This window comes from Trachypithecus francoisi, unplaced genomic scaffold (genome assembly GCF_009764315.1).
Source record: "Trachypithecus francoisi isolate TF-2019V2 unplaced genomic scaffold, Tfra_2.0 Lachesis_group7, whole genome shotgun sequence".
In the NCBI taxonomy this organism is placed as follows: domain Eukaryota; kingdom Metazoa; phylum Chordata; class Mammalia; order Primates; family Cercopithecidae; genus Trachypithecus; species Trachypithecus francoisi.
Window position 1 is genome coordinate 30,656,927 of NW_022681472.1, and position 23,324 is coordinate 30,680,250.

The 23,324-nt window shown below is 33.0% G+C and overlaps 1 long non-coding RNA gene across 1 annotated transcript; it reads left to right on the forward strand.

Moving 5' to 3' along the window:
* The first annotated feature begins 1,357 nt into the window (after positions 1-1,357).
* On the forward strand, positions 1,358-10,501 carry LOC117079022. Its single transcript, XR_004435252.1, has 3 exons — positions 1,358-1,376; positions 1,751-1,791; positions 10,249-10,501. It is a non-coding gene; the product is annotated as an uncharacterized LOC117079022 (long non-coding RNA).
* Positions 10,502-23,324: the final 12,823 nt, after the last annotated feature.

Here is a 23,324-nt window from a genome sequence, read left to right on the forward strand (position 1 = left end):
GTAGTAGATTACTCATTTTCATTGCCATGTAATATTCCCTTGTATCAATATTCTAAAATTATATTCACTGTAGTGTTGATGGATATTTGAATTCTGTCCAGTTTCTCACTATATCAAATAGTGATGCTGTCAACTTTTTTGTACGTGTCTTCAGTGTATATATGTACACGTTTTCAATATCCAATATAATTGCTGTGCCACACGTATTTGTATGCTTTGCTTTAGGAGATACTGCAAGATCAGTAGTACTTTTTTTTTTTTTTTTTTTGGACATCTTTCCAAACAAATTGCACTAGCTGGCACTCTCATTGGCAGTATTTGCCCCTCAGCATTTCTGGCTTGTATATAGTGGTGTCATATTGTGGTTCTCATTCATATGTACCTGATGACTAGAGGTATTGAACACTTTTACATGTGCTTATTAGCCATTTGGCTATTCTCCTTGTGAATGTCAGCTCAAATGTTTGCCTAATTTTTTCCCATTGGGTTGTCTATCTTTATTGTCTTGATTTGTACACATTGTTTATATATACTGTTTATATTCAATATGTAACATTATATATATGTGTGTGTATATATATACATATATATGTTTTCTTCTACTCTGCCTTTTAAACTATCTTCATGGGGTATTTTAATAAACAGGATATCTTAATTTTTATGAAGCCTAATTTATCAATTGTTATCTTTTGGCTAGAACTTTATGTGTTCTTTTAAGTACAACATTATCATCCTAATTGTAAAGCTATCCACATATATTATCTTCTACAACTTATGTTACTTTATAGCTCATATTTATATCGCCATTTCATCTGGAATTTATTTTGTGTTAGGGACATAAGGGTCCAGATTTGTTAACCTAACTTTTTCCCCCATCACAATATAATGTCACCTTTCTTATAAATAGGCTGTATATATGACTATTTCTAGATTATTTCCGTGGTCAGTTTTTTACTTTTGTGTCAATAGCATGATGTCTTAGTTATTGTGACATTTTGATAATCTTGGTATGCTAATGTTAGTACTTTTTAATCTTGTTTTTGTTCACAATTGTTTTGCCTCATTTTTGTGTTAGAAAATTTTACACAATTTTATTAGACTTATATTTAAGAATTTGACGCACTTCATGCTAAATTTAATGCTTTCTTTAACATTTTTGATTCTCTAATTCTAATACTAAGCAAATTCTAATACATATATCTGCAGATGCTTCGTGTATTTTGTGTGCACAGTTAGTGCTATTTGCATACAATGTTTATTTCCAAACTTTATAATTTGTATTTATTTTTATAACAGTATTGCATGGGCTAGGGCATCCAGGACAAAGCTGAACAGAAGTGATAGTATCAGAAACCCTTACCTTATTCTCAATATTGGTAAGAAATTTTTATATTTCATTATTAAATATAATGCTTACAATAGACATTTGTAGATATTCTTTTTCAGATTAAGAAGATTATTCTTTGTTTCCAGTTTGTTAAAAGCTTTTATCATGAAAGAATATCAAATTTCATCAAAGGATTTCTTGCATCTATTGAGATAACTTTATGCCATCTTCTCACTTTTTCTGTCAATGTGGTTGATTAGATTAATTGCTTCTGAATGTTAAACTTGTCTTATAGGCCTAATAACAACCTTACTTAGTGTTGATGTATTATCTGTTTTATTATTTGATTTGCTCACATTTTGTTTAGAAATTTTCAACTATGTTTCTGAAAGAAACTTACTTGTATTTTCCTTTTCTCATAAGGCCCTTGTAACATTTTAGAGGAAAGGCTATGTTGACTCAAGGTGAGTTGGGAATTGTCCTTTCTTTTCCTCTCCTCTAAAAGTGTTTGGCAGAAATAATATATTTTTTTCCAAATTTTTTAAAGAATTTGACAGTGAATCCATCTGAGCCAAAGATTTTTTCATTAGAGTGAAGGTTTTAAATAATATATTCGATTGCATTTGTATATATTGGCTTAGTCTGAACTTCTATTTATTTTTCTGTTTGCTTTGGTATGTTTTGTTATTTTTTTCTCCAGAGGATATTTTTCATTCAAATTAAGAAAAATCTGACTTAGATCATAGTTCTTTAAATAAAGCAAAAGATTTTAAAACATTTTCACAAACTAAACCAAATATATTAAATATTATATATTGATAGGATATTTTAGCAATAGGTCAGCTATTACATGTTACTTTGAACAAATGTCTTTATTTCCCAATATGATATTAGATTAACTAAAATATGAATGTTTTTGATAAATATTATTGATAACCCCCATGCCTTGCACATTTCAAAAACTGTGAAATCTATGTAGTTCCACCAAAGCCCAGGTTTTTTTTGTTTGCTATTAGATGTTCTTAAGAGAGTTTTGCACTATTTCCTGCATTATTACCCTTCTCTTGATCATACCTTTTTAAAGTTGAAATGCTAGATACAGTGACGTTTTCTTAATAATTGGAAGCTGAATTATTTATAAAATTCATGGCCTCGCTGCTATCAATATTTAATAAATTATACAATGCAGTATCATATCTATTACCTGTGCCCTGGCTATTGTCTAGAATTTCAGATAGTTTTTTTATTACATATGCATTCTTTTTTTCTCAAAAAGTATTTAGATAAGAAAAATGCAAAAGTTATAAATTTTGTCTAGTTATTTCGAGAGAATTAACACAGATTTTAGTCCCTCCAGAAATATCACCCCAGGTTGTAAAATCCCCTCAGTACTATTTATCTTTCTCTACTCAGAAATGAGTTCAGAGTAGAGCAAACCACAGGTAAACTCATAGGGTTTCAGTGTGATGGTGCCATAAGGTGAGGAATAGTAAGGGCAACGTTCAGGAACTAGGTCAAGAACATTAGTGAGGGCCCCACCAATTCAAATTTAGGATAACTTGTATGAAGTCCAGAAGCAAGAACTACACAGGCTACCTTTATTAGCAGTTTGGTTATACAAGGTCTGGGCCGGCTCCCATTCTTTGTGGCTATCCAGGCAAGCCATCTCACCTATTTAACGTGGCCGGGTGGACCAACGAAAGCACTGACAACTGGGTGCTTTTCATTGCTAATCCTGGCCCTGACTCACCACTCCGTGACCTCTCTTGGTGTGTTTCCTCAGCTGGAAAGTGAAGATAATAATAATGACCTATTTAACAAGGGATGTTGTGTGGATTACCAGTTAATAACATGTTTCACAAGACAAGGCAGCATTGAGCTTGTAAATACTAATAGAAAGTTTCTCCACACTACAAAGTCAATGAGTGCTTCTCTTGAAGAAAACCCAACATGCCAGAACATGAACATACAGAGTAGTTGAAATAAGGTGAGTTTTGACTTGACAGAAGAAACTTCATTTTCTAAAAGGATACTCTAGAGTTTTCCTTTGGATGGTTAGCTCACCCTTGTGCATTTAAAAGCTTTTATAAAATTCATCTATGCCTATTCCATTAGTTTAGTGTTTCTTTGGAATATATTTAGAATATATATTTGGTATGTTTGAATACACTTTTCCCCCCAAATTAACCGAAAGTAAATATCATATAGCTTGACACTGTATTACTGATAATATTATAAGTCTTCTGTAAAGTCAACCTGGAACATGTAAAATAACAAATACACATTTTTTACTTTGGTTACCTCATCATGGAGGGATTCTTGTTCTACTAGAGGAACTTATGTTCAACTAATGAATTTGAATTTATGCATAGTTTTCTAGGACCCTATAACATATCCCATCCAGTAATATACTTCTAATAATTTAGCACTGAATAGTTGCTTGCAGGCAAAATTAAATATATCTGCCAAATTAATTTGATTTGCCAGTGCAAAAGTGCCTACCTGCATTTCTTATGTCTATTTATTTGTTTCTTGCAAAGATGAAGAATAGTCTCAGAGGTAAATGCAAAAGAACTATGATTTACTTTGTTATAATTTGTAGCTACCAAAAATACTTCTTAAATTCTGAGACTATTGCTGATATTAGCAAGGCAAGGTCAAATACAAAGGTAAAAAAGTATACCAGTAACAAAATCTGCAAATACAAATTGAACCCCATGTTTAGTATGAATCGTTAAGATAATTTGAAAACCATGAAAAGAAATGACCAGGTAGTGTCTTGAAACTTTGCTCAAGCTAAAACCGAAAGTCTTCTCACAGTGATATTGCCAAATGCTATCTTTTTGTAAATTTATGTGTATTTTAATGGAAAGTAGAGATGACTTATATCATACACATTTTATTTGATCTTTATAAATAAACTACATTCAAACTCATTTGTTCACTTATTCTTTATGAGTTTCTTGAATGATATCAAGAGTACATATAACCTTTTCTTTATGTATGAGGAAATTAAGACTTGGAGAGTTTGTTCAATTATTCATCTTTTTATTTTTTCAAAAACTACTTATGAACCCATACCAATAGTCACTCTACTAGTTAAAAACTATACTACAATTGTCTTTAAAATTTTAGTAGTGTCCCCACCTACATGCCCTATTGCCTCCGTTTTTTTATCTTGATTATCTTTGTTTATTCTCCAGTGCTTTTGTTCTACTTGTAACTTCTTTCTACCACCTGATAGCAAAAGAAAACAAAAGTATTGCTCTATATTGAGGAAATAAGGAGTTAATTACTTATTTTTGGTTGTCAGTTCATTAAAATATTTCACCTAGAGCTAGGTATCATTTTTTCAATAACATAAATAAGGGCAAAACACAAAACTATGAGAAATCTAGGCTGCACTCACCATATACAGTGATTAGTCTTTACAAATAGAAAAGAGTCTTGCAATAAGATTTTTGCAGAGAGGGTTCTACCAGAACATAAATGATATAATTTTGGAATTAATTTCTGACATGAAGTAATTTTTAAACTTTGACTAAAAGTCATTATTTTATTTCCATTAGACTATAAGTGTGATAGAATAGAGCTTTGTTTTATTCACAGCTACCCTGCCCCACTATCTATATGTGTTCAATATTTCCAACAATAATGCAGAATGGGCCTAGATAAAAATAAGAAGGTGATTATTTATGAGAGCCTTTTTCAAGGACCACCACACGTATTTCATCACTCTGATCCTGGGAATGGGTAGCTGAAGACAATATTCACCCTACAATTAAAAGTACAGTCCTCTGCAAAAAAAGAATTATCTGACTCACAGCTAAGAAACTCTGGTCTAGAGTGAAAGAGAACCAGTGCTTTTTTTAATTACTTAAAGTAATAGTTTAAAAATTAATATATGCCCTTTCACAAGTACAACATATTACTACATAACTTGATCAATTTGTTTGTATCAATTTCTTTTATAATTACAATAGTATGACATAGTAGTTGAGATATTTTCAGTCATAAGGTCACCTGTAGACAAATGTCATATTTCATTATCTCTAATTCTTAGGCATTTTTATGCTTTAGTTTGATAATTGACAAGACTGAAATAGTATGGAATTAGGTAGTATGTAATCAAGCTCAGTGCCATCTCATGAAGATCACACTTATCATAATGTCTTCCACACTTACTAGTAATGCAATGTTGCAACATAATCTGTTTAATCTAATTACAGATGAAAAATGAATATAATATCTCATAGAATTCCTGTATTAAATGAGATAATAAACGTAAAGAGCAAAGTACATTGACATATAATAAGCATTCAAAATATATTAGCCATTATTATTATTATTATTATTCATTAATGCAAAGTTTCATTTTCCTGTTATTAGAATTTTGTCTTTAACAAAGTTTCATCAGATGCTAACGGTTTTTTATTATGACACGCAAAACAAAATCTCAGGGAAAATCGACAGGAATACAACAAGAACATAACAGTCCAGCTGATCAAAATAGGAATAAACATCAGGTGATACTCTACCAGAAAACTCTATAAAATTAGAAAATTTTCCTGTTTTCTGTTATTTCATGTACTTTGTATCAGTGGTACATGTCCCTCCATCATATACTGGGTTTCTAAGGGCCACGTGTCTGTAGTTTACTGAATTTGATCACTGGATGGTACTCTTGTATCCCTAATTAAATAAACACAATTTTCCTTGTTTTCAAACATTCCAGTGAATATTTAAACTTCTAATTAACTGAATTTCATCGGAATATCTGGGATACTCTAGCATTGTCTCCATGATACACATACATAGGTGGTACTCAGGGCACACACAGCATGAAATTTACCGATGAAGTTCTCCAATATGTTTTCATACTAAGAGTGTGCTATAAATCAGTTTTAATTTGATCACATCTCTAAATCCTTAGGTAAAACACCCATCTAGAAGTGCCTTTTTTCTGCAAGTGAGGTTCAGGAAGAACTAGCTCCCTTGTGATTATATTTTCCTGAGAAACTGATATCCAGGATTTTCATATCTTAAAACAAAACCCACACAAAGAGGAAAAGACATGTACATTAAGTAATAAAGTAAATGCATTTACAACTATTTCTAAGGACTGTGCAAACTGTTTTTAAATATATATGCTCATTTAATACATACAATTCCCATTTTACAGATGAAGAAACAGGCTCAGAGATGCTAAGAAACTTGCGCAGTATCACACAGTTCATGACTAACACAGCACATGATCTGAACTCAGTCTGAATGTAGAGCTGGGACATCCCTTAACTGTAAACAAAACAGTCTTCCATTGTTTTTATCTCACACTATGCTAGAGAGCATGGCACAACTTTTCTATCTAGTCAGAAATATCAACCATTAAAATATTGACTTTGGCATACAGAGAGCTTGGTTGGAAACTGATATAATCATGTCAACTGTAAATTTACATTTTTGAGACAACTGTAAACAACACTACTTTTTAAATAATTAATTTAAATTATTGTTAGTTTTTAGAGTACTGTTGGTATTATGGTTGTGCTAAAAGACATGTATTATTTACAGCTACATTATAAAGTATATTAGACAAAATTATGAATTGTTTGCAACATGATTTAATATATGTCAAAAATGGGATAGGATGATAGATGAAATAAAATTAGCAAAATATTGAAAATTATGAATGTTAAATAATGGATACATTGTGTTATCTTTCAAATTTTGTGCATGTTTTAAAAGTTCATGGTAAAGATTCAAAGGAAATTATTTTAAAAATTCAAAAGTTCAAAATTTGAGTTATTATGAGATCACTGTTTAAAAAAATGAATATGTCTCCCATTCACAATTGCTACAAAGAGAATAAAATACCTAGGAATACAACTTACAAGGAATGTGAAGGACCTCTTCAAGGAGAACTACAAAATACTGGTCAAATAAGAGAAGACACAAACAAATGGAAAAACATTCCATGCTCATGGATAGGAAGAACCAATATCATGAAAATGGTCATACTGCTCAAAGTCATTTGTAGATTCAATGCTATCCCTATCAAACTACCTCAAGCAACCATTTACTTTATTCACAGAACTGGAAAAAACTGCTTTGAATTTCATATGGAACCAAAAAGACCCTGTATAGCCAAGACAATTCTACACAAAAAGAACAAAGCTGGAGGCATTACGCTACCTGACTTCAAACTATACTACAAGGCTACAGTAACCAAAACAGCATGGTACTGGTACAAAAATACATATATAGACCACTGGAACAGAACAGAGACCTCAGAAACAATGCCACACATCTATAACCATCTGATCTTCAACAAACCTGACAAAAACAAGAAATGGGGAAAGAATTCCTTATTTAATAAATGGTGTTGGGAAAACTGGCTAGTCATATGCAAAAAAAAAAAACTGAAACTGGAGTCCTTCCTTACACCTTATACAAAAATTAACTCAAGACGGATTAAAGACTTAAATGTAAAATCTGAAACCATAAAAACCCTAGAAAAAACCCTAGGCAATACCATTCAGGACATGGGTATGGGAAAAGACTTCATGACTAAAACACCAAAAGCAATGGCAATAAAACCTGAAATTGACAAATGGGATCTAATTAAACTAAAGAGCTTCTGCACAGCAAAAGAAACTATCATCAGAGTGAACAGGCAGCCTACAGAATGGAAGAAAATTTTTGCAGTCTATCCATATAACAAAGAGCTAATATCCAGAATCTACCAAGAACTTAAATAAATTTACAAGAGAAAAACAGCCCATCAAAAAGTGGGCCTAGGATATGAACAGACATTTCTCAAAAGAAGACATTTATGTGACCAACAAACATATTTTAAAAAGCCCATCATCACTGGTCATTAGAGAAATGCAAATCAAAACCACAATGAGATACCATCTCATGCCAGTTAGAATGGCGATCATTAAAAAGTCACGAAGCGCCCAGGCGCAGTGGCTCACGCCTGTAATCTCAGCACTTTGGGAGGCTGAGGTGGGTGGATCTCAAGGTCAGGAGATTAAGACCATCCTGGCTAACACAGTGAAAACCCATCTCTACTAAAAAAAATACAAAAAAATTAGCCGGGTATGGTGGTGGGCACCTGTAGTCCCAGCTACTTGGGAGGCTGAGGCAGGAGAATGACGTGAACCCGGGAGGCGGACCTTGCAGTGAGCCGAGATCGTGCCACGGCACTCCAGCCTGGGCTACAGAGCCAGACTTTGTCTCAAAAAAAAAAAAAAAAAGTCAGGAAGCAGCAGCAGATGCTGGAGAGGACATGGAGAAATAGGAACACTTTTACATTGTTGGTGGGAGTGTAAATTAGTTCAACCATTGTAGAAAACAATATGGTGATTCCTCAAGGAACTAGAACCAGAAATACCATTTGACCCAGCAATCCCATTACTGGGTATATACTCAAAGGATTATAAATCATTCTACTATAAAGACACATGCACACATATGTTTATTGCAGCACTATTCACAATAGGAAAGACTTGGAACCAACCCAAATGCCCGTCAATGTTAGACTAGATAAAGAAAATATGGCACATATATACCATGGAATACTATGCGGCTATAAAGAAGGATGAGTTCATGTCCTCTGCAGGAACATGGATGAAGCTGGAAACTGTCATTCTCAGCAAACTAACACAGGAACAGAAAACCAAACACTGCATGTTCTCACTCACAAGTGGGAGCTGAACAATGAGAACATATGGACACAGGGAGGGAAACATCACACACCAGGTCCTGTCAGGGGGTGGGGAGCTAGGGGAGGGACAACATTAGGAGAAATACCTAAGGTAGGTGATGGGTTGATGGGTGCAGCAAACCACCATGGCACGTGTATATACCTATGTAACAAACCTGCACGTTCTGCACATGTATGCCAGAACTTAAAGTATAATAAAAGCAAAACAAAACAAAAACAAAAACAAAAATGAATGTGTCCACGTTAAAGAGTTTGTGGCGTAAAGCTTCACTTTCCATCTTGAACCCATCCCATAGAAATGTTACACTGGATCCGTCAGATTAAAAATTTACCTTAAGAATTAGAGAGAAGTAGATCATTTCAAAACAGGCAAATTTTCAGGAGAACGAGAGGTGTAAAGAAGGAAGTTGATCAGGCGATTTGGGGAGTGAAGATATCTGAGTGTAAACTCAAACAGGGGCACCATGAAAATATCAATCTCCCAGTGGGGCTGAATGACCAAAAAAGAAGTATGGAAAATGTAGCAATAAATGTCTATTGGAAACTTATAGGCATTTAGAATGATGTCTTTAGACAATGTTTTCCCAGGTCCATTTCTAAAAAGGTACTTCAGAGTTTTCTTAAATAAATGATAAAATCAAATTGTATTCTTTTTATACCTTTTATATTATTTTAAATTGGTAAAGAAAAACTATAGCTAAATGCACATACTAAATTATATTTAATAAAAATGTCCAAAGACATTATATGAAAAAGTGTTTACTTGTACAACTATGCTAACTCATTGTTTATTCAGTCTTTAAACAAATATTTTCTTTTTTTCTAAAATATATTTTTAAAAAACTAATATTAATTAAAAATCTTCTTTTTATACTCAGGCCTACCCATAGCACATGTGCACCACACTTAGTAAAATGCCAGGCAGGGCTCAGATGTATCTGCTCTGAGCAGATACTTAACATAGCAATGAACAGGAGTACAATAAAAAGTAAATACAAATATAATAACATTGTCCCAAAGTGACATATTAGTATAAATATTACAATTGAGAAAATTAATATATATATGTTGATAAATAGTTTACATTTGCTAAATAGCTGTCAAATATAGCAGGTTAGAAACCGTTTGATGATTTTGTGGGCTTTTTTTTTTTTTTATTTAATAACTGAACAGTTTTAATTTGCCCCTCCAGATTCTGTAACAGTGTTACTATCTCACAAGAACAGATAAGTATTTACAACAAAATGGAAAAACTGTATTAAAACTTTGAATATTTCAGCATTTGACAAAGGTCCCTCCTCTTCTCTGAAAAATTGCTGAAATTGTTGTAAGTGATACTTCTGATCATCAAGAAAAATCCCATCAGAAATGAAAATTGAAACTGGATGACAAAAATGTTCCATGATTTTCACCATGTCTAACACATTAAATAATATTAGATATTATGAGTGATTCAAATTTGATGTCGTTTTCTCTTTGCTCAGCTTGTGATCCCAAATGGTCTTCTCTTGGGTGGATCCGTGTGGAGTATAAATATTGTGGAGTGTGGCTTAAAAATGTGAACTCTGGAGCCAGATTTTCTGGGTTCAAATCCTGGCTAAGCCTTTTAGTAGCTGTGTAACCTTGGAGAAATGACTAAACCTCAGCCCAGTTTCCTCACCTGTCAAACACGTATTATAGAAATCTAATGGTGATTAATGAATTAATATTAATAAAGTATATGGAGGTCGGATGTGGTGGCTCACGCCTGTAATCCCAGCTCTTTGGGAAGCTAAGGAAGGTGGATCACTTGAGGCCAGGAGTTCGAGACCAGCCTGGCCAACATGGTGAAACCCCACCTCTACTAAAAATACAAAAAATTTGCCAGGTGTGGTGGCACATGCCTGTCGTCCCAGTCACTTGGGAGGCTGAGGTAGTGGGGAGGAGGTTGCAGTGAGCCAAGAGGGTGGTGCCATTGCACTCAAGCCTGGGCAACAAGGTGAGACTTCATCTCAAATAATAATAATAATAATAAAATAAAAAGTATATGGAAGAGTGTCTCCACGTAGTGCTATACAAGTATTTGTCATTTTAACAAAAATAAATTAATATAGAATCTTGAATGAGAGACTAAATTGCAGAGTAAGGTTGAGCACTTTCTCTTTGCAGTTACTTATTTTTACAAATTGGTGTTTTCTAATGTATTCTGAAGATTAAATCATTTTGAATGATTGGATTTTAAAATGAGAGTGGTATAAAGTTGAGTCTGGCACTATGGGCAAAAGTTATTTTACATTTGGGCCAAGTAAACATGCCACTTATTCTCATTTGTAGAGTACTAAGATTGCACTATCTAAAAGAGATAGGCTTCATAGAATTTGTCTTCTAACATTGTTAAACATCAAATAACACAGTCTCTTTAACTTTTCATTAAGCAGACTATAGCAGTTCTTAACTGTTAAATGTTCTGTGCTGACACATGCATAAATTAAGGAACAATTTACATAATTCTGGCACTCAGAACTTGGTTTTTTCAAAGGTTTTGACATTGATTTGTCCAACATAGAACTTTAAAATTTTTAAGTATGAACTATAACTTTTGAAAGCATAGAAGTGTAATTTGAGTATTAAGAAATTCTGATTCTCTTGAGTTGGAATTGTATTTTTAAATTTAGGTTTTTTATTCTTTTACTCGATTTAGACTTAAACTTTAAAATAACAGGATGTGCTTGAATATTCAGAAGCACATTATTATCTGTACCTCTTTAAACAAGTTGGAGTGTTTTTTCCTTTCAGAATCTGAGCTGTCAATCACTCAACAGATCTTTTTTTCCTGTTCTTTTGCGCCAAAATCCACTACTTCTAAGTTGTTTGGCTCTCCATTAGCCCTCACAAGCTGAAATTTTACACTGAATAAACTAACAATTTCATTTTATGTAGTTTCCTACTTTTATATCAGAAAGATGGACTCCAGTGGTGGAATATAATCTCAGCAGTGATAATTGAATTCCAAGGGTTCACATCTACGTAAGATGCATTTTTCTGAGTAGCACATTCAGTTGTCCTTGAACTCCTACAAGTTTCCAGATTCAATACTTCTGAACCTCTCTGTTCACGCAAATATCCAAGAAGTGCTGATCTGTGACAGACGCATCAGCAACACTTTAGCTGCCATGTGAGTTCTGAATGGGCTGTACCAGAAAATATCAGCTGCAACCCTGTATCTCATTCAGCCTAGAAGTTCATGTTGCTTTTGTTCTGCAGCAATCTGGAGTGTGTTATCCATATAAAGCAAAAATATGCAAACAAGCACACTCTAATGGGCTTTAGTAGTTGATTTAGGGTTAGTTTTCCTTACTTCATCATTTCTAAAAAGGTACACGTTGAAACACCACGAAATGGAATGAATGTTTTGCTCAATTTTGGTTAAAAAGAGGTGGCTTACTTTAGGGAAGTAGCCCCAGCTAGTTCGTGGTTTGGAGGATGTAAAGTATGTTAACACCAGACTTGCCTGGGAGGTGAAACCTTAGCTTTTCAGTAAGAGGTGTGTGTGTGTGTGTGTGTGTGTGTGTGTGTAAATCTGTTTTTGCCATATTGAAGGTAATTTGCTCATGATTCAAATCATAATTTGGTTAATATACTTACATTTACTCCTCAGGCAAATTATTATTTCAAATTATCTTAAGTACCTGATAAATAAATTTTTGTAGAAATAATGAGGATCTTGTGAATATCATAATGAATACATGTCTCTAAATGGAATTAATGAACATACATTTTTTGTTACGTGCTGGTTTGATAACTTGGTATTTGGAGATATATCCTTTGCTATTTAATTAATGTGTTAGGTTGTATTTTATTTATAACTGACATACCAATTTTACATATTTATGTGTGGTGTTTTGATGCAAATATACATTGTATAATGACAAAAACAGAATATTTAGTGTATCCATCATTTCAAGCACTTATCACTTCTTTGTTATGAGAGCATTCAAAATCTTCTCTTACTAGCTATTTTTAAATGTACGATATTGTTAACTATAGTCACCACACTGTGCAAGAGAGCACCAGAACGTATTCTTCCTGCCTAACTATAACGTTATACCCATTACCCAATCTCTTTCTATCCCTTCCCACCTTCCCAGGTTCTGGTTGCCACCAATTTACTATCTTCATGAGATCCAATTTTTTACCTCCCACATATGAATGAAAACATGAAAGATATGTTTTTCAGTGCTTGTCTTACTTCACTTAGCATGTCTTCCAGGTCCATCCATGTTACCATAGATTTATTTTTTATGGCCAAATAGTATTCCATTATGTATATATACCACATTTTCTTTATCCATTCATCCATCAATGGGCACTTAGGCTGTTTCCCTATCTTAGCCATGGTGAATAGTGCTGCAATAAACATGAGGGAGCAGAAGATATGGTTTGGCTCTGTGTCCCCACCCAAATCTCACCTTAGACTGTAATAATCCCCACATATAGTGGGAGGGACCCTGGTGGGAGGTATTGAATTATGGGGGTAGGTTTTTCTCAGGTTGTTCTTGTGATAGTGAATAAGTCTCACAAAATCTGATGGTTCTGTAAAGGGGAGTTCTCCTGCACACGCTCTTTTGCCTGACAACATGTAAGCCATCCCTTTGCTCTTCCATAGGCTTCTGCCATGATTGTGAGGCCTCCCTAGCCATGTGGAACTGTGAGTCCATTAAACTCTTTACTTTATAAATTACCCCATCTCAAGTATGTCTTTATTAGCAGCGTGAGAACTAATACAGTAGCTGTCTCTTCAACATACCGATTTCATTTCCTTTGGATGTATACCTAGTAGTGGGATTGTTGGATCATATGGTAGTTCCAGTTTTAATCTTTTGAGAAACCTTTTACTATTTTCCGTAATGGTTATACTACTTTACATTCCCACCAATAATGTATAAAAGTTCCCCTTTCTCCACATCCATGCCAGCATGTTAATTTTTTGTCTCCACATCCATGCCAGCATGTTAATTTTGCCTCCACATCCATGTCAGCAAGCTAAATTTTGTCTTAATAGTCATTCTAATCAGAGTGAGGTGATACACAATTCTGGTTTTCATTTGCACCTGCCTGATGATTAGTGATACTGAACATTTTTTCATATACCTGCTGGTCATTTGTATTTCTTCTTTTGGGAAATGTCTATTCAAATCTATCATCCATTTTGATACATCAATATAAACATCACATTTTCCATTATACTTTATTTATACTATTACCGATTCCTCAGAAAATTCTTTCTCATCTTTTATGTTAATAATATATTCTCTCTATATAATATATTTTTAAATAAAATTTACATTTATATTTTAATGGGGGTTAAGTTACCTAAAATTGCATGAATCACAAGACCTTACACTGCAGACAGACTAGAGTGAGTCCTCGGGAGTAGGGGAAATTTGATTCCTAATCTCAATTTGGTTGCAAAGTTCTTTGTTTGACAAGCAATTCACATACCCGATGATCATCACTGCTACGCTTTGTTTAGGTTCTCTTTCTGACTGAACTGTCCCTCACATGTTACCACACAGGAAAAGTTGACCCATCTTTTATCTTTCAAAACCTACTTCTCCTTTTATACTTTCTCTTACTACTGAATCAAACTAATCTTTCCTTTTTCCAAATTGATAAAATCATAACACATTAATATTAGAAATGTCTTACAAAATAACATAGGCTTACATCCCAGTTAAAACAGTCACCAACCCAACAATATCCACAACAGATAATCAGACAATCTGAATGCTATCCTTGCCAGGAACATCTGCCAGCCCAAAGAAATCCTATTCTAATCTTGGGAAACCTCAACTATTAAAAATGTTACCCTGAGTCACGAAATTCTGTAGCAGAGTTGCAATAAAAGTCAATACACTGCATAAGTGGAAACATGCAAAAATCTGAGGCTAAATATATTATTCTTTACGTTAACAAAATCATTTTTCTCTCCCCTAGAGAAGTCTCTCTCTAGACCTCAAATACACTCCTTGTCTGGGAGTGTTGAATATATTTGGCTAGTAACCAAGTAGGATCTTTCCTCTGTAAGAAAGCATTTCTTCCACCTCAGTATGGGAGCAGTGAAGGAAGCCAGTCATCTACCCTCCCCCACCACACACACACACACACACACACATGTGTGTGTGTGCATACATCCTTAAACCTACTTCCCTGCTTTAACTCTGCAAAGCCAGGAAGAAGGATGTAGAATTTTTAAATTAATTTTTCATTGATACATAATAGATGTACATATTTTGGTACTACATTGATAATTTAATACATTCCTATAATTTCTAAAGATCAAATCAGTGTAAATGGAATAATTATCACCTTAAATATTTGCCTTTTCTTTATGCTAGACATTCAAATTATTCTCTTCTAGCTACTTTTGAAATATACAATAGATATTGTAAACTATAGTCACCCTACTGATATCTCAAACAGTAAGTGTTATATCTTCTATGAAATTGTATGTTTACCCCATTAATCAACTTCTCTTCATCCTGCCCTCCCCAGTACACTTCCCAGACTTTGGTAACCTCCAATTTACTCTCGATCTTCCTAAGATCCACTTTTTTTTTTTTTTAACTCTTCCAAATGAGTGAGAACATGTGATATTTGCTATTTGTCTTTCGGACTTTGTCTTATTTCACTTAACATAATGGTCTCCAGCTCCATTCATGTTGCTGCGAGTGACAGGATTTCCTTCTTTTTATGGTTAAATAATATTCCACTGTGTGTGTGTGTGCACACACACACACACACCACATTTCTTTATCCATTAATCCGTTGACAGACATAGATTGATTTCATATTTTCGCTATTGTGAATAGCGCTGCAATAAACATGGAAGTGCAGATATCTCTTCAATATTATGATTTTTCCCTTTGAATATATACTCAGTAGTGGAAATGCTGGATCATATGATAGTTCTGTCTTAAATTTTTTGAGAAACCTCCATACAGTTTTCCATAGTGACTGTACTAATTGCATTCCCACCAACAGTGTATTAAGATTCCCCTTTCTCCACATCTTTGCCAGCACCTGTTATTTCATTTTTTATAAAAGGCATTATACCCGGGGTGAGATGTTATTTCATTGTGTTTTAATTTGCATTTCTCTGATGATATGTGATGTTGAACATTTTAAAAATATAATTTTTTTGTCATTTATATGTCTTCTTTTGAGAAATGTCTATTCATATCTTTTCCTCATTGTTTTATTGCATTATTTATTTTTTGCTATTGCATCATTTGAGCTCCTTAGATATTCTGCTTATTAATCCCTTGTCAGATTGATAATTTGAGAACATTTTATCCCATTTTATGGGTTGTCTTTTCACTTTGTTGACTATTTCCTTTGCTGTGCAGAATAATTTTAGCTTGATGTAATCCTAATTGTATATTTTTGCTTTGATTGCCTATGCTTTTGAGATCTTACACACAAAATCTTTACGCAGACCAATGTCCTGGATCTTTTCCCCAATGTTTTCCTCTAGTATTTTCATAGTTATAGGTCTTCAGTTAAAATATTTAATCCATTTTGATTTGATTTTTATATATGGTTATGTATAAAAAGGGTCTTTTCATTCTTCTGCGTATGTTATTTTTCTGTTTCCCCACACCATTTAATGAGGAGGCTGTCCTTTTTCCATTAAATGTTCTTGGCACCTGTGTCAAAAACGAGTTGACTGTAATGCATGGGTTTATATCTGAGCTCTCTACTCTCTTCCATTGGTCTATATGTCAGTTTTCACACCAGTAACATGCTGATTTGGTTACTATAGCTGTGCAGTATATTTTGAAGTTAGATAGTGTGATGCCTTCAGTTTTGTTGTATTTGCTCAGAATTGCTTTGGCTATTCAGGGTACTTTTTTGATTCCACATGAATTTTAGAATTCTTTTCTATTTTTATGAAGAATGTCATTGACATTTTTTGGAGATTGCATTGAATATACAAATTTCTTTAGGTGGTGTGGTCATTTTAACAATATTGATTCTTCCAATCCATGAGCATGGAATATCTTTCCTTTTGTGTCATCTTCCATTTCTATCATCAGTGTTATACAGGTTTTGTAGTATAGATCTTTCACTTCTTTGATTGAATTTATTCCTAGGTATTTGATATTCTGTGTAGCTATTGTAAATGGGATTGCTTTCTTGATTTCTTTTTCAGATTATTTGCTGTTGGCTTATATAAATGCTATTGATTTTTGTATGTTGATTTTGTATTCTGCAATCTTACTGAATTTATTAGTTCTAATAGTTTCTGTTTTATTAACAGTTCTTTAGGTTTCTCTAAGTATAACATCATATTATTTGCAAACAAGACTAATTTGATTTCTTTTCCTATTTGGATGCCCTTTATTTCTTTCTCTTCCCTAATATCTCTGTCCAGGACTTCCAGTATTAAGTTGAATAAAAGTCATGAAAGTGGACATGCTTGTCTTTTTCCAAATCTTAAGAGGAAAGGCCTTCAATTTTTCCCTACTCCTCATCATGATGTTAGCTGTGGGTTTGTCATATATGGCCTTTATTATATTTAGGTATATTGTGTCTATGCTTACCTTGTTAAGGGATTTTATCATAAACAATGTTGAATTTTATCAAATGCTTTTTTGACATCTATTGAAATAATCATATATTTATTGTTCTTGGTCTTGTTAATGTGATTATCTCATTTATTGACTTGTGTGTGTTGAACCATCCTTGCATCCCTGCCATGATTCCTACTTGGTCATGATTAATATTTTTAATGTGTTGTTAAATTCAGTTAGCTAGTATATTGTCGAGAATTTTTCCAACATATTCATCACTAATATTGTTCTGTAGTTTTTTGTTGTTGTTTTGTTTTTCTCTGGTTTTTGTATCAGGGTAATGCTGGCCTGGTAGAATAAATTTGGAAGCTTTTCCTCCTCTTTAATTTTTGTGAAGAGTTTGAGTGGAATTGATATTAGTTTTCTAAAGAATGTTTTGTGTAATTCAGCAGGAAACCATCAAGTTCTCAGTTTTTCTTTCATGGAAGACTTTTTATTGCAGTTTCAATCTCATTACTCATTATTGGTTTGTTCAGATTTTATATTCTTCATTATTCAATCTTTGTAGGTTGTATGTGTAAAATAATTTATGTTGGGTGTTGTGGCTCATTTTTATAATCCCAGCACTTTGGGAGACTGAGGTAGGGAAATCACTTGAGCCCAGGAGTTCAGGACCAACCTGGGCAACATGGCAAAACCCCATCTCTACAAAAAAAAAAAAAAAATAGCCAGGTACTTGAGAGACTGAGGTGGGAGAATCACTTAAGCCTGGGAGGAAGAGGTTGCAGTGAACTGAGATGATGCTTCTGCACTCCAGCCTGGGCAACAGAGTGAGATTTCTCCTAGGTTTTCTAATTCTTTGCTGTATAGCTGTTAGTAATAGTTTCTAATGATTCTTTATGTTTCTATTGTCTCATTTGTTTTGTGTCCTGTTCAATTTCTGATTTTATTTATTTGTGTCTTCTCTCTTTTTTCTTAGTCTAGCAAAAGATCTGTCATTTTTATCTTTTCAAAAAACCAAACTTTTTGTTTAACTGATTTGCTGGATTTTTTAGTTTCAATTTCATTTATTTTTGCTCTCATTTTTATTGTTTCTTTCTACTAATTTTGGGTTTGGATTGTTCTTACTTTTCTAGCTCCTGGAAGTGCCATGTTAGGTTGTTTATTTAAAATCTTTCTGCTTTTTAGATAGAGCTGCTTGTTGCTATAAATTGCCCTCTTAGCTTCAGTTTTACTGTATCCCATAGGTTTTGGTATGTTCTATTTCTATTTTCACTTATTTTTAAAAAATTTTAATTTCCTTCTTAATTTCTTCATTGACTCATTGGTCAGCCAGAAACACATTAATTTACGTGTTTGTATATTTTCCAAAGTTCCTGTTATTGTTGATTTCTAGTTTTATTCCATCGTGGATAGAAAAAATACTTAATATAGTTTATACTTTCTTGAATTTGTTGGGACTTATTTTCTGGCTTAAGACATGGTCTATTCTGAAGAATATTCCATGTGCTGATGAAAAGAATGTGTATCCTGCAGCAGCTGGATGAAATGTTCTATAAATGTCCATTAGGCCTATTTAGTCTAGTGTGTAGTTTAGCTTTGATATCTCTTTGCTGATTTTCTGTCTGAACGATCTGTCCATTACTGAGAGTGGAGTGTTAAACTCCTCTGCTATTGTATTTCAGTGTATCTCTCCCTTTAAATCTATTAGTGTTTGCTTTATATATCTGGGAGCTCCAGTGTTGGATGCATATTTATAATTGTTATATTCTTTTGCTAGGTTGACTCCTTTCTCTATGTAGTAATCTTTTAATCTCTTTTTACAATCTTGGATTTGTGATGTATTTTATTGGATATGAGTATAGCACATATGACCTCTTTTGGTTTCTATTTGCATGAAATATCTTTTCCCAGCTCTTTACTTTCAAACTATACATATCTTTATAGGCAAAATGGGTTTCTTGTAGACAGCATATAGTGGATTTTTTTTTAATTCCATTCAACCATTCTATGCCTTTTAATTGAAAAATTGAGTTTATTTGCATTCAGTATTACCATTGATAAGTAAGGACTTCATTCTGTCATTATTTTGCTTACTTTTTTTTGTTTTGTAACTCTCCTCTTCCTTTCTTTCTTTTCCCTTCTTTTTTCTTACTGGCTTCCTTAGTGGTTAAGTTATTTTCTCCAGTAGTGTGTTTTAATTTGTGGCTTTTTATTTTTAGTGAATAGCTATAACTTTTTGCATTGTTGTTACCGTAAGGCTTATAAAATACATGTTATAGATATAACAAGTTAAATTAAAGAGATGATAATTTATTTTAGATCATAAACAAAATAATAGAAATGACTAGTAAATGAAAAGACTCTACATTTTAATAACATCTCCCACATTTTGACTTTAAATTTTCTCAATTTAGATATGTTTATATAGCCTTTCTCTTAACAGATTTTTCTACCTATAATTATTTTTTAGGACTTTGTATTTTGGGCTTCATACCAAACTTATGACTGGAATTCATACCATGGTTATAGTATTAGAGCATTCTGAGTTTGTCCATGTGCTTAATTTTACAGTGGATTTTACACCTCCAAATGTTTTCTTTTTTACACGAGTGCTTTTTTGTTTCAGATTAAATAACTCCCTTTAGCACTTCTTGTAAGACTGATCTGGTGGTATGAATTCTCACAGCTTTTTGTTTTCTCTATCTTTCCTTCATATTTGAAGGATAGCTTTGCTGTATACAATATTATTGGATGGCAGTTTTTTCTTTCAGCGTTTTGAAAATGTTATATCACTCCTTCCTGGGATCTAGGGTTTTTATTGAGAGGTCTGTTGTCAAACAAATTAAAGCTTTTTAATGTCTTTCCCCTTGCTGCTTTTGAAATTCTCTCTACCCCTTGCCCTTGCACAGCTCTCAATTGAACACTAATATTTCTTAATTTAATATTTTGAGCACATTTTTATATCTAGCAGGTAATCTGTTCCTTTTCATTCTTTTTTCTCCTCTGACTGTGTATTGTCAAACAGCCTGTCTTTGAGATCTCTAGTATTTTCCTCTGCTTGATCCATTCTGCTATTGAGATCCTCTTATAAATTTTTCAGTTCACCAAATGTATTTCTCAGTTCCAAGATTTGTTTGATTTTTTAAATTTAATATCAATGTTAAATTTTTGATAAGTTTCTGATTGCTCTCCTGTGTTATCTTAGAGATTAATGAATTTCCTTAAAACTGCTGTTTGAATTATTGGTCATAGATATCATATACTGCTGTCTTGTTAAGGTCAGTAACTGGTTCCTTCTTTTATCTATTTGGGGAAGTGATAGTTCTCTTTTTGCTGTTGTTTCTTGTGAATCAATGTCTGTGTCTTTGCGTTGAAGGATCATTTATTTATTTCAATCTTCTCTATCTGGACTGTTTTTTTTTTTTTATTGGATATATTTGCTTAGAGATACGTTGCAATTTGCCTGTTGATTTTCTTTCTTTTTTTTCTGAATTGCTTTTCAGAACTAGATGACTATCTTCTTTTCAGAACTAGATGACAACTTAAGCCCAGGTTTGCCTTGATTCTAGTAAACAATCACAGTGCTGCCCATCCCATCTCAAAGTTGATAGCTCAGTAGTATGGAAAGGCTGGTTAGAAATTCATGCCCAGCATGGTGCTGCCGAACAGTCACTCTGATTTGACATCTCGTTTGGCCAAGTTACAAGAGCAGTTTCCAGGGCTGACGATGGCAGTCTCACGTCCTACCTTTGTCTCTGGAAAACCTCAGGAATATTTCTTCCTTCAAACACTGCTGATGCTTCCTATGAATTGAGGCAGAGACAGATGTCCCACCAAGGAAAAGTATCCTTCCACGGAAATCAAGATGGTAGCAAAGCTGGTTGTCAACCTCAATCTCACCTTTTCTAGTGTAGAAACTCTAAGTTGGTAGGGGGTAGGGGTCAATTTGCTGGGTACTTAGTGCTAGGCAGATTGAGGTCAAGAGGATCATGGATATGGAAACCCAATTCTCTTACCATCTGCTCAAAGTTTTTCCAGTTCTCTGTGGCCCAGGGAGCTGTCTCCTCATATTTTAGTTTTGGCATGTTACTGGTGATAACTTTGGCACTGTATATTTGCTTTTGGTTTTCTGTAGGGGAGAGTGAAGCCAGTTTACTTCTACACATCATTTTAGAACCAGAAGTCTTCCAGAATGTAGGATTAACTTATCCATTCTGTTTTTGTAAAATGTTTATTTAGAAAATTATTTCATGAGGAAGAAGAAAAAGAGATGGAAAATAAATCCTAACTGACTATAGTTTCCCAGTGGTAAAGATCTCTTTACTGAGTTTAGTTATCTAATAAAAGATGTTGGGTAAAGTTTCCCAACATCTTTTATTAGATAACTAAACTCAGTAAGTCATCTATTTTGTAAGGTAGCTTTTTTTTTATTTTATTTTTTTCTGAATCCAGCATAAATATGGGCGAAACCGAATTGTTACTTCCTCCCCTCCTCCCAGTTCTTGGTCAAATAGAAAAAGTTGGATAAAATAAAAAGCCTTTACTTAAATAAATAAGAAAAAAACCTCATGAAAATATTGGATAAAATATATAAATCTATATTTATATTTATACATACACACACACACACACACACACATCCCCAAGTAGGAGTCATGGTGAAAATTCTTTTTCAAATCTAATTAATGATAGTTTTTTATATAATCCTATACTCTGTCCTACTGAAATCCTCAAAATATCTCAGAACTCATGACTAAGATTTTTATTTGTCTAATTTTAGGAATTTTAATGAGGCTTTGTTCTCCCAAACTTTTGTAAAAATGTTTCTGATTCTGCCAATTTGTTCAGATTTTCCAGGAGAAAATCTGTCTTTAATTTTTATGATTTAGTAGTTTTCCCAGAACTCTGAATAAAGAGTCCAGTCATACAACAAATTAGTTTGTAAAGAAAAATGAACAGATTGGCAAATAAAATGATTACACAAACCTGCAAAAAAAAATTTAGCTTATATTTGAACACGTTAGAAAGATTTGTGTTTGTGATATGAAAAGAACTTTTTATGTCTAAAAGTTACACTAACAAGAAAAATGAAATTTGTCTTTGAAGATTCTTATTTTTAAAATACAGAAGGAGAAATAATTTGCAATTACCTAGTACAAAAAAAAAAGTGCATGCCTTGCAACCTAGAATTTACATTTCCAGAAAATTCTCATACATGTGCACAAAAAGACATGTACAGGTGTTCATTTCTGTTTTACTAGTAGAAACAAAAAAAATGTTCATTAATACTGGGTGAGTAAAATACGTTATATTTATAAGATGTGATATAGAATATCAGTTATAATAATATAAATAATGTATAAAAATAAGTCTTAAAGCAAAATGATAAGCAACTTATAAAATGATAAGACAATACAAAATCATATGGTACCATATACGTATATTTATAACAAAACACACAAAAATTCTAAATACTCTTCAAAAATGCATATAATGTAGATTCAAATGTATTAAAAAATTATAAGTATACATATTAAGTTCATAATCATGTTTAATTCAAGGGAAAAGAAAATGACTAGATTTGAGGGAAGGACTTCAAATTTATCTAAAGGATGTGTTATTGGTTGTATAAAAACAGATGAAACAAGTGTAACCAAATTGTACTAACTTTTCATTCTGGTTGTTGGGTAAATGGTTATCCATTATATTG